Source organism: Dermacentor albipictus, chromosome 1 (genome assembly GCF_038994185.2).
Source record: "Dermacentor albipictus isolate Rhodes 1998 colony chromosome 1, USDA_Dalb.pri_finalv2, whole genome shotgun sequence".
Classification (NCBI taxonomy): Eukaryota; Metazoa; Arthropoda; class Arachnida; order Ixodida; family Ixodidae; genus Dermacentor; species Dermacentor albipictus.
The window spans coordinates 388,043,732-388,055,819 of record NC_091821.1 but is presented as its reverse complement, the minus strand read 5'-3'; positions in this window follow the sequence as shown (position 1 = coordinate 388,055,819).

Here is a 12,088-nt window from a genome sequence, read left to right as displayed (position 1 = left end):
CAGTCACGTGTCACTCATGGTGACACGTGCCTTCAAGACTTATTCAACACAACATCTGTTATCTGTGCGATCTATTGCTTGGATTGACAAATTGAAGTTTAGAGGAATAATAAAACACACAAACAGAATGTCTGTGTGTTTTTTGTTTTACTTCACACCGAAGCAAGAGAGATGTACTTCCGCTTCGTCTGCTTGTTCCCACGGTCGTGTGGTCCAGTGCGCAGGTACTGAAACTATGCCATTTTCTACCGTGTTCCAGTGCGTGATCATGCTCTGCAATCTGCTTGTTATGCCTCAGTATTCGTGTAGCACTGAATTATACCACTAATCATGTTTCCTTGTGCACTGTGCATAAAATCGTGCGCTGCACGAACAAGACAACAGCTCGCGTGCAACGCCGTCAGTGAAAGTGCGTAGTGCCGAAAAAAGAAAAAGTAAAGCGAGGAGAAAAAAAAAATGAATGTGGGGCCTCTGACATATGCGTCGCGCGATCCTCGAGGTCCAGTATGGGAGAACACAGGGAAGGAATTTTGCTTGCGTAGGCTAGACGGGGCGAGTGGAGAGAGCGTCTTGCTTGGCAGTGGAGCCTGCCTGCTGAAATCATGGGTTCACGGCACAGAAATAGTTCTATCTTGGCTATTAATGAGCCGATTTGAAAAATTTTTGTGGCAGAACATTCCTGAAGGACATGTAACAACTTCCAGCATGTAACCAAAATTTCCTATGGGGCATGGTGAGGGGCCCTTTAACTGTGCACCCTGTGTAGTGTTCATGTGTGGTGCTTATGCACTTGCCTAAGGAGGTACTGCTTCAAGGTACCTCCTTGAGTACTGCTTCAAGGTCTATTGTTACCATTGTGCAAAAAGCACAAATCTTTTGATCAGCCATATGTGTATTTATGATAGTGGTTAAAATTTGGTCACTCGGTATCTGATGCCAAATATCACTGGTCATGGTTCTTGAATGCTAACTCTGCTAGAATTGTACACTTTGCTGCAAATAAAGTGAATGATAAACGTGTGTGCTGGCCAGAATTGCAGCAGTATCTGTGTTCATTTCATCAGTCTTTGGAGGTTTCGTTTCAACTGCCGTAGGGGGAAAAAAAAAAACTGACAACTTTTGTTATGAGGACTAAGACATCACTGATGCAACAGAATGTTCAGCAGAGCTTGAACCAGAATTTCTGCCTGCCTGAATTTTCACTGTAACTGAGCAATGACATCTATTCTTTGAAGATAATGCACACATACTAAAGGAAAGCAAAAATAATCTCGAGTATGTAACAAAATGTTTCAAAACATAAAGGCAATACTACATGACAGTCGAGTAATGTCACTATTCTCTTACGTGCTAAGGTATGGTAGTTCTAGTACTCTCCACAACTACTACATCTCTGTAATGCAACAATTAGCACCTGTTATGAATGACAAGATGAGCTGAATGATAAAACCAAGACATGCTGTGCGGAGCAGCACAGGCACGTCAGCCAAGACACATGTGCATTGCTGAGCTCTGGTATGCCAATTAACCTGACTTAAAGTGGAATGTTCAAAGGGCACTGAAAAACTGTTTTTTTTTTTTTGCTCTAGGAGGCACTGGTATAAATTGGGAGGCAAGTGCATACATGTTAGGAGCAAGGCAGTGAATCAGGCCGGCTTGTAGCACTAAAAGGACAAGAGCAAACATAAGTATTCAGTGCCATTTTTTGTTGTTTTGGGCACGATCGGGGATTGTTGTATGGAGCGCACAATTGGCCTAGGCCACACCCACTGCGCGGCTGACGAAGTTGGCGTGCCCCAAGCCAATCGTGCACAGCGCAACCTTTCAACAATTCCCAATCGCGCCCTTGACGTCCATCCTTTTGGCGTTTCTCAATTTCTTTGTGTGCCAAGAGTAAAAGATTTGCATATATGGGGGAAAACGGGAGAGACCAAAGCTTGCACGATTTCTACTCTTCATGGTGTTCTGTGTCCGGTGAGCTTATAGTTGGCAGTGGCTTACAGAGCCACTGGAGTGCATAGCTCTTCAATAAGCTTTAAGCTGCATTAAGTTGCACTAGTGTGCTGTACGAACTCACTTGCACTATTCTATATTCTAGATTAACATTTTTTGTGAAAGTAATGCCTTTGAATTAGGAATTAACTTTATTTTTATGTGGTTGGGCCCTTTAGCGCAACTCAAAACTCTTAGCCACTTGTGCAATGTGTGATACTACTCCTGGAATGGCTTCCCGGCTGAAGGGCCTGTCTACTTGTCCATTGCCGAGACACCCCGTGCCAAGGCCGAGGTTTTTTTTTATCATGGTAGCTCTGACTGCGGGGACCAAATCTGGGCTGTCCAGAGAGTCCACGATGTGGTGGCCGGGCTCAGCCTGCCCGTCCCAAAGTGGGAGTGGCCCGCTGTGCGATGCATGATCCCGTATCTCAGGACTCACAATAAAGTTTTTCCATCCACCAATCCATGGTTCCATGTGAGAAATTCACACTGGTCGAAGAGGCAGAGCACAAAGCACTGGTAGCTGAACACATGTGCATTGGGCACACCACACACGGCCCAATAATAATAATAATAATAATAATAATAATAATAATAATAATAATAATGACAACTCTGTGTACCAGAATACCTAGAATAAAATTACATGCAACGGCGCCTAATTTCACCCTTCCTTCTACTCCAATCAAATACGAGCCCCCACTTCCTAAGGAAATTCCTGGAAGAATAGACTTCTGCTGTGGTTGAGACGTCACCAGTGCTATTTAGTTCTGGGCTATAAATATTTTAAAAAAAATCATTGTGGGGTCAAACTACACCTTAAAGGGTGTGTGCATTTTTTGTGCATTCTAAAAAGAGTTTACACCCTTTGGGGCTCACTAAAAATTTCAATTGTGGTGTTTTACGGGCCAAAACCACAATCTTACTATGAGGCATGTCATAGTGGGAAGACTCCGGAAATTTGGACCATCTGGGGTTCTTTCACGCACTTAAATCTAACAACACGGCTGTTTTCTGTATTTTGCCCCCATAGAAATCTGGCCGCCGTGGCCAGGATTCGATCTGTGGATCTTATGTTTTTAATTTCCAAGCACTACAACTGTCAATTAGCTTGTCTGCATTTACTTTAACACTGCGCTCGCAACTTTCGTGTCAAGAATGCTATGTTATGCGATACCCACACGCTGTATACAGTTCTAGCGTGTCCGATATTTGGGTAAGTGCAAGCGGACTGGGAGGCGTAAATGCGAACGTCCTGCACGGTGCAGCTACCAGCTGGTGGCGCAGAGCTCAATCAGGCAAAACACCGAGCTAATATTGCAATAACCAACTGTATTCTACTTCGGTGCTGGTGTAAGTTTTTGGCGAGATGAGCAAGTTTCACATTAATTCACCGCTTGAAATACTGAGGGAAATCTTCCGCGCTCTCTTGAACTCTGAGAATGAACTGCCGACGCCAGCTTCGCTGGCCTTCGTGGTGGCTGTGGCGGCCGTCGTGCTATGCCTTTACCAATTGGGACCGTAGCGACAGCTGGCACAGCGGGGACGCAGCAGTGTTCTGTGCGAGCGCTGTCAGCGAGCTGGAACCGATGTAGCTCCTGCATGACTTGCTGAGCATTTCGTTCAAGAAGGTCGACAACTGCGCCATCCAGCACGCTGTCAGGACCATCATCATGACCATCACCAAGCAAGTCAAGCGAACCGTAGATGACGCTCATGACGTGGTACGTGTCGAGGAGAAACCGAGCAACGTTCACTTCCTCCTGCCGCAAAACGTCATTCCGTCCTATCTGGCCTTGCCAAATCTGATGGGCAGCTACCGCCTGAACGTACTGAACGCGCAGAAACACCGCCACACCTTATGGCGTTATAGACCGCCGCTTGATGTGGATAGTCAGCTGGTGCGATCGCCGGCACCTTTACGTTCAGGACTTAACATTCAGAACTCTACAAGCGGACATGTCAGCTGTAACCTTTTGCTCTTACGATTTCATGTAATCCTCGAAATGTCCTTAAAATATCCTTTGGAATCCCTAGCTCGCAGTTAGATTGCGCAAAAAACCAGTCTCGTTTTGACCTTTACATTTTCACTTGATCAAGTATAGCCTATAGATATCAGTGCCTACCGTGCTGCTGATATGCGCCCCTTGCTGAATGAAGAACTTCCGAAACATTTCTCTGCAGTTGGTTTCTCCCATACGCGACTCTACAAACCCACAAGTTAACACTCCACGGCTCATGGTAGGGCTCGTGCTTGAGGAGGGGGGTGGCGATGTGTGCAGTACAGTCCAAAGGCAATTACTATACTCGCAACACATCGAGTTGCCACAAAACACCACTTATAGAAAAAGCTAAGGTTGGCTTAAGCAAATAAAAAATATATATATATCGACAGATTTGCAGAAGTATGCTTCTCCTTGCACACAATTTTATAGTGGCAAAGCCAGTTCCCGGCGGGCGCAGCACATGCCGTGTGTGTGTATGTATGTGTAGGTACGGATGCACACGCACAAGTGTGTGTGTGAAAGGAAAATATTGTCATCCACCCAATTGTAGCACCAGGCATCATCATCACGTAATTTTCGTCGCTGAGTTAGCAACTGAACTGCATGTTGAACTACACTTTCTCGCCTTGCAGTTGAAGAATTTGTCCTGGTTTGGGGGATCGAACCCGGGATCAACGTCTTTCTGGGGCGGTCACTCTAGCATATCTGAGCTAACCAGCAGGCTAGTAGATTAGAGCGATGCTAAATTGATAATCATGGAAACACAAGGACACTAAATATAGCAAATCAGTTCTGCGGAAGATCACAAGCTGGAAGAAGGTTCATGAAAGGGAAAAAAAATTCACTGACGATTCTATACTCCCTACCCAGCCACGGCGGCCACATTTCGGTGGGGGCAAAATGCGAGAACACCTATGCCCTTAGACTTAGGTGCACGTTAAACAACAGCACGTGGTCCAAATTACCGGAGTACCCCACCACCATATGCCTCATAATCAGAAAATGGTTTTGGAATGCAAAAAAAATAATAATAATAATAACCCCTATTGCGAAATTTGAGTGGAGCTTTATTTGTATTTTCAATTCACCATATATTGGCTGGTGTGGACAATTCATCTAGTGTAGCACATTGCAAACGATGCGAAGCGTGGCGCGACTGCCTCGTTAATCTGGAGATCGTGAGAGGCAGTGCGAGGGTGACGCGTGGGCACAATTCGCAGCAGCAGCCGTAGACACCTTATCCAGACAATGCGCCCTGTTCTGGTGCCATCTCGTACCCATTGTTGCCGCACTACACTTGTCACGCTTTCGCGATACCCTTCTCCTCCACTTTCCGCCTCACGGTTCGGCTGCGTCATCCTCTGCTGCTTTGCTCATTGTGTCTTTCATCCCCTGCTGCGCTCCGCATAGAGTGTACTAGCTCCGTGTTTGCTCTTTCATTCTTCGCTACGCTCGTTTGCTCAGTTATGCCGATGCCGATGCTCACTGCAGGAACGGGTGCCAGAGAGCTGCACTCTAGAATTGTCATCCACCCTGACTGTAGCACCTGGTGAGGTTAAAGGCACAGATCCACTGCTAATGTTTTTGTTTTCTGCGCTGAGACTTGTCAGAGCATCCTTCGATGCCCCCGTCAAGTTCGCCATCCCTCGTTTACTTGCCCACCGGGCCATCATACCCTGACACCATGTCATTGTGCGTATGTGTTGTCTAAATATGTGGGCCAGTCCTGATAGTAGTGCAGTGTAAAAATGTGGGCCAATCCCGAATATAGTGTGGCAAAAAAATTATGTAATAGAGTGCTGCATGGTGTGACTTCAGTTCATTCTCACTTTTAACTCGCTCAAGAACATTCTTTCATAAACTTTGCTAGAGGTTATATAGCCTTCCAACTTCTTTCTTTTTTTCGTACTTACTAGCAACTTTTTTGTAGTGACATTACAAAACAGATGGCAACATTTTAGTGACTTTGGAGTTAGGAAAATTGCTTAGGAAATGGCCTTCTGGAACACACTATTATTCAAAAACGACATGTAAACCTTGGAAATGTTATGACATGTGCTTTATGACCATAATGAGGCAATGGTCAACTTCTAGTAATGTTGGCAATGGTTGCTGTCACATCGATGGTCTTCACATTATGCTTGTGCCACATTACGTTGGTCTTCATGGGCTTCTCATTGTGCTTACAAGATGCATGTTCTTTTTTTTGTATAAAACCGATCTGAATTGGTTTTAATGCTGTGGGTGTTGTAGTTTCACTGAACATGTTCGATTTGTGGATGTCCGCAAGTGTGGCAGTAAATGAATTTACAAAGACCTACTGCAGTAAATTTTATGGTGAGATTTAGAATGCAGCAAGTGAATAATAAAACAGATTTAAAAAGACATTTATATGAGAACACATTCAGCTGCACTAGGTTACGCAAATCTGAACACACCCCTTCCATTTCTCATGGCGTTTTGTACAGATAAGTAATACATGTACACGAAGATTTTAAGTTGATCAAGGGATGGAATACAGTATTTGACATGTACAAAGATCACATAACTTTTATTGCTGAGTTAGCAACACAAATGCATGTTGGAGAATTTAGTTCTTTCACGAGTGCCGAGAATTAGATTGCAGGGATAATGTATACCATGTGCCTTGTCGGTGCTAGAGAAAATCAGGTTAATCATGTTCTTTTGGACCGTGCTGATTTGTAACCTTACAATCTGGAAGTAAATGCAGAATTTCAGTTGTCATCATCCATTGTTATGGAAATATATTAATAAAGTAAAGTAGTGTGTTTGCCTATGATTCCTGGAATATTATAATTCTTCGTGGATGTCTGGTGAAGTTCCAAAGGAATGGAAGATGGCAAAAATCGTGCCGATATTGAAGCCTTTTAAGCAGCCAGCAAGCTATGCAACTTTCCGGCCCATAGCCCTACTGAACTGTGTAGGCAAGCATATGCAGATTATCTGCAAACGTATTACATGGTTCCTTGAAAGCCATAATAAGTTTCCCCAAGAAATAAACGGCTTCCGCCAAAGCAGGTCTGCTATTGATAATGTCATCGCCCTCTTCTCTTCACTTGAAGAGGACATTCACGCTGGGCGTATCCCTTTTGACTCTGTTTTTCACCACGCCATTCTCGCAGCTTTGGCTAATCTTTACCTCAGAGGAAGTATATACAAGCGGATAGAAAACTATGTAACAGAGCAGAAAATATTTTGAGTACTCCGAACGGTCCTACACACTCTTACACAGTGGAGATGGACGTACCCCAGGGTGCTGTGCTCGGCCCACTCCTATTCAATCTCACCCTAATACACATACAGGACAAGGAACCTGCCGCGAGGAGTACACATCACAATCTATGTCTATGGTATCTGCATCTGGGGTGCATCAAGTTCGCGCTACATCACCCAACAATGACTTCAAAAAGCATTACTGAACCTCTCCATGTATAGAGGTCTTCACCTTTTGGCAGAAGAAAGCACAGCTATGGCTTTCAGAAGAGAGGAAATGACCAAATATCCGCTCCTACTCAATGGACGACTGCTGCCGTATGTATGGTCTCAGCGATACCTTGGAATTGTCATAGACAGAAATCTCTCTTGGTCACCTCAGGTAAAAAAACTATGTGCGAGGATTGCTGTAGCATTGCAAGTTTTCAAATTCATGGCGGGAACACAATGGGGCTCAAGTGCCGATCAATGGTACTATTTGAAAAAGCCTATATTGAAGGCACATTATGCTATTGTCTACCGGTGCTTCAGGGATTATCACTAGCAAACATGAGGACTCTGGAAGCCATGCAAAACAACTGCCTGCGGTTTCGCCTGGGCCTCCCGAAGGGCTCTTCAGCCTTGGGAACAGTAGCAGAAGCAGGATGTCTACCGCTAGATGTCATCGCTTCCCAAGAAACAAAGCGTACCCATCCTCGGCATGTGCTTCTAGGGAAGAAGCACTTAATGTACCGCGTCCACGTAACACACAGTAAGTGTGGCTTTGGCCAAGCTATGCAAATGCTGCCCCTTCCTCCGATTATTCAGCCACAGAAATTACTGCCTCTGACCTTTCCTCCCTGGACACTTTCACCTTTAGATACAAACCAGTTTGTACCCGTTGTAAACAGGACAAAGGATCACATGCCACAGGCTGTGCTGCTGCAGACCATTCTCCTCTACTTAGCCGAGAAATATACTCAGCACACCCACATCTACACTGATGCCTGGACCACTCGGGAGACTTCCTCCTGTGGCCTTTAGTGCCCTCAACAAGATAAATACTTCCTTATCGGCTGCAGTGGAGGACATCCTCAATGACAGCAGACCTTCGCAGCATCAAAGAAGCTGTCCTCTATATACTGCGCCGAGCGCCTGACCGATGAGCGATTTTCACTGACTCTAAAGGAGCACTACAAACATTGAGCCAGTCTGTTTAAAAAAAAGAAAGAAAAAAAGAACAGTCATCAGCCTGTTTCCTTCAACATTGCGTACTTGCTGGCCATTGCATCAGGCCACTGTATCACATTTCAGTGGACACCGGCTCATTGTGGTATTCTGGCCAACGAAAAAGCAGATGAAGCGGCATGCAAAAGTCTTCAGCACCAAAACTATAAGCAGATTTATTTCACTAGATCTGATGCTTCCCAACTAGCTAAAACATTTACTTCTGAAGAAAAGGATCGGCTCTGGAGCTTGCCAACACATTACTATTTCCTTTACTCAATTGACCCAAATCTCAGATCCAGACTCCCATCTAGCATTCCTCGCCATTTCGAAACTCTATGTCATCGTCTTTGCCTGAACACCGCCTATGGAAACGGCTTTTGGTACCGCTTCGGTCAACTGACAAGTCCACACTGCAACAACTGCGGCTCAATTGAAACCGTGGAGCAGATCCTGTTTGAGCGTCGAGAATATGCCGATGAGCGTGCATTCCATGAACACTGCATGCATTCACTTACACAGAGACCTTTGTCATTTGACTGTGTCTTAGGCTCTTTAGCCTGCCTCACACAACAGAGGCATGTGATGAACTATTTATTTACATACTTTTAAAACGTTGGTCAACTCGACAAACTTTACTTCTACCATTGCAAGCTGTTGCCCACGAGTCAGAAAACTCGGAGCCCAATGTTTTTTTACTTATCCCTTCTTTTGCACTTCTCTCCTCTCTTTTTCTCCACAATTCCCTTCCCCACGCAAAGTAGGATGTCAGTGATGTCTATATGCCGGCTAAAATCTCTGCCTTTCACTAAAGGGTTCTCTCTCTCTCTCCCACAAACATGAATGATGAAGACATTAGCTGGTTCTGTGTATATTCTCATCATTCATGTTTGTGTGACTGTGCTTTCTTCCGAGTGTGCTGCTTCACTAAAATCATGTTACAGTGTTCCAAAATGCCTACATTATTTAAAGTTCACTTAATAGTGCTAGCGACAATTTTAGTGACATTGCAGCAAAATTTAGTGGAACTTTAGAGACGTTTCTTGTCGAGCGACACATTAAAAAAAGTTTGCCAACACCGCTAATGGTTAGAGCATTGGGCTTCTTTGCTGAGGGAACCCTCTTCGAAACCAACCACCATATGTGTGTGCATATATACTATATGTAACACCTTGTCGCGTGGTTTCCTTTGTTGTGGGAGCCCCAACGTTTTGGCGCCAGTGCACCTGCACAGTCGATAGCGGTTAGACAGGTTATAAGTACCCCCATACCACAGGAAGAGGTTAAGAAAGTATCCCTTTAAAAATTAAGCAGCACATGCATGCATGTTCCTAGAGCCAAGAGAGAGAGAGAGAGACTGTCGCTGCACGAGCTTTTGGCATTTGTGTTGCTGCTTGATTCAATGCATACAGCACAGTCACCTGACAAGATTGGCTGTTGGCTATCGAGGGCTTGAGATATGGAAAAAAATGGGTGCTTGAAGTGCAAGCATTTGAGTATAAAACCAAGCAATGCTACCAAGATTGCTATTACACCTTCATTCGGCACACGCCAGTGAAACCACACATGAATGACAGACATCACGCGGAGTTGAAGCAATGCACTTGTGCTGTGATTTGGCCCCTCTAGTTTGTAAAGGTCAGTGCTAATGGAAGGTTTGCAATTTCTCCCCTCCCCTCCTACTTTTTCATGAGTAAATTAACTACACACTGGCGGATGTGCCACAACTGCGCTTGCACCCATTGCTCAAGTTGAGCGATATACTAGGGACAGAGCGGCTGCACTTCGCAGCCGAAATATTTCACCTTGCAATAATTTACATGGTGCGTTATCATCACAGCATGTCCTGATGCATCGAAAACATCTTTTTGAATATTCAACCACACATCCTACCTACAAAAACTGTAACAGCTCTTACTACAAGTTTTGTTAAAGTAAACCCACGAGCAAAAGTATATGGACCACAGGGTCACCAAAAAAAAAAAAATAGAGTTTCTTCATAATCAACATGCATAAATGGAAGCTGGCAAGTGCACTAGATAATTCGTAATGCCAAGGTTGGATGTAGTCTTTCATTTCAAGTTGCATTCACAGACAGAGGATAAAATGTGTTTTATCACGCAATCCCTCGACAATACACTTCTGTTCACGGGTGCACATACAAGAATTTACAGTTGCACAAGCCGCAAAGCTACGCCTGCCAAAAAGACACGCTCCACCGAGATACCTGGAGGAGTGACAAATGCACTGCAAGAAGCACATACTTGTGGTCAGCCAGCATTTCATTGGCTTATGAGCAATGAAACAGGTTTTCAAATGTAGTGTGAAATCACTAGCAGGGTTCAGCCTTGAATTCACCTTGACCACACAACGCCCAACATATTTTTGATATGGTGAGTTTGATGCCTCAAAATTTCAAGCACAACAAACTTAATGCAAAGCTTGTAGTACTAGTATTTTTTATACATTTCAGATAGATTTAAGTTATGCATTGTTCAGCAAATAAATTACTAATTACCACATAATAATAATTTTTTATAAACTCAAATTACATTTCACCGCTTTCTATTCTTTTATGAGAATATATATTCTTCATGGCCAGAAGTAAAAGTGAACAAGTCCTAATTTTTCTTGATGTGGGATAGTGTTTTGGTTTTCCAAGGTCAAGGTACTTCTTTTATGGCAGCATGGCAGCATGACTACTCCTCTATCAATGAACATGCGAATGTGATGCGAACACGTCGTCTGTACGAGCAGAGATCAAGGAGTGGATGAATACAGTCAAGTAGAGTTGCTGTCTGCCGAGGTCCACAAAAGGGGGAGTGCTAGCAGCTAACATGCAAATTGTAAGTCATCTTTGTGATAGTAAATGGGGCAGTTAAAACATATTTACCTGCAGTCTCCCATCGCTACACTATAACTGATACATACATGTATACACACAGAAGCTGAACAAAATGCTGCAGCACATTTTCGCAATGTTAGGTAGCAGAGGGGGCAGCCAGTTCCCTCTTTGACCCAGCGCTACTGACAGCAGTGGTATGCTGAGCTAGAGCAAGAAGAATCCCACATATGCACATTGGTTGTGAAGGGACGCATAGGTAAACATTAGGGCTACACTACTAATGGGAAACATTATATCAGACTATACTCTTGGGTGAGTCTTCTTTAAAAAAAGAAGAAAACAAGAAAAAGAAAGAAAGAAGAAAGAAATGGATGTTTATAAGGAGAATTGAAGGCCACCTTACATTTTCCTTATAAATTGCCGTGCTCTAATGGCAGTTGCAATGATGTCCATGTGACATCACAATTTTTTGTGGCATTTTTGGGAACTAGATGGGACCTTTTCGTGTCGTAAACTGATGCCTTTAGAAGTGGAAAGGTTCGTGTTCGCTCAATTAAAAATGCAACATGATTCTTCTTACTTAATGAACTAACTAGCCTCAGCTGGACAATGCCTCAATCTGTGACATCACATGAAATCGGTGTAAAGTATTAAGGTGGTGTGTCACCATCTACCTTTCCTTCTTGCATTACTTTTCAGATAAATTTTTGTGCCTAGTTTTCGTATGTAAAATGATAATGCCTTAGATCCGACAAAGTTGTATTTCTTAATGTAATTTGCAGAATACAGATTGTAGCAAGCA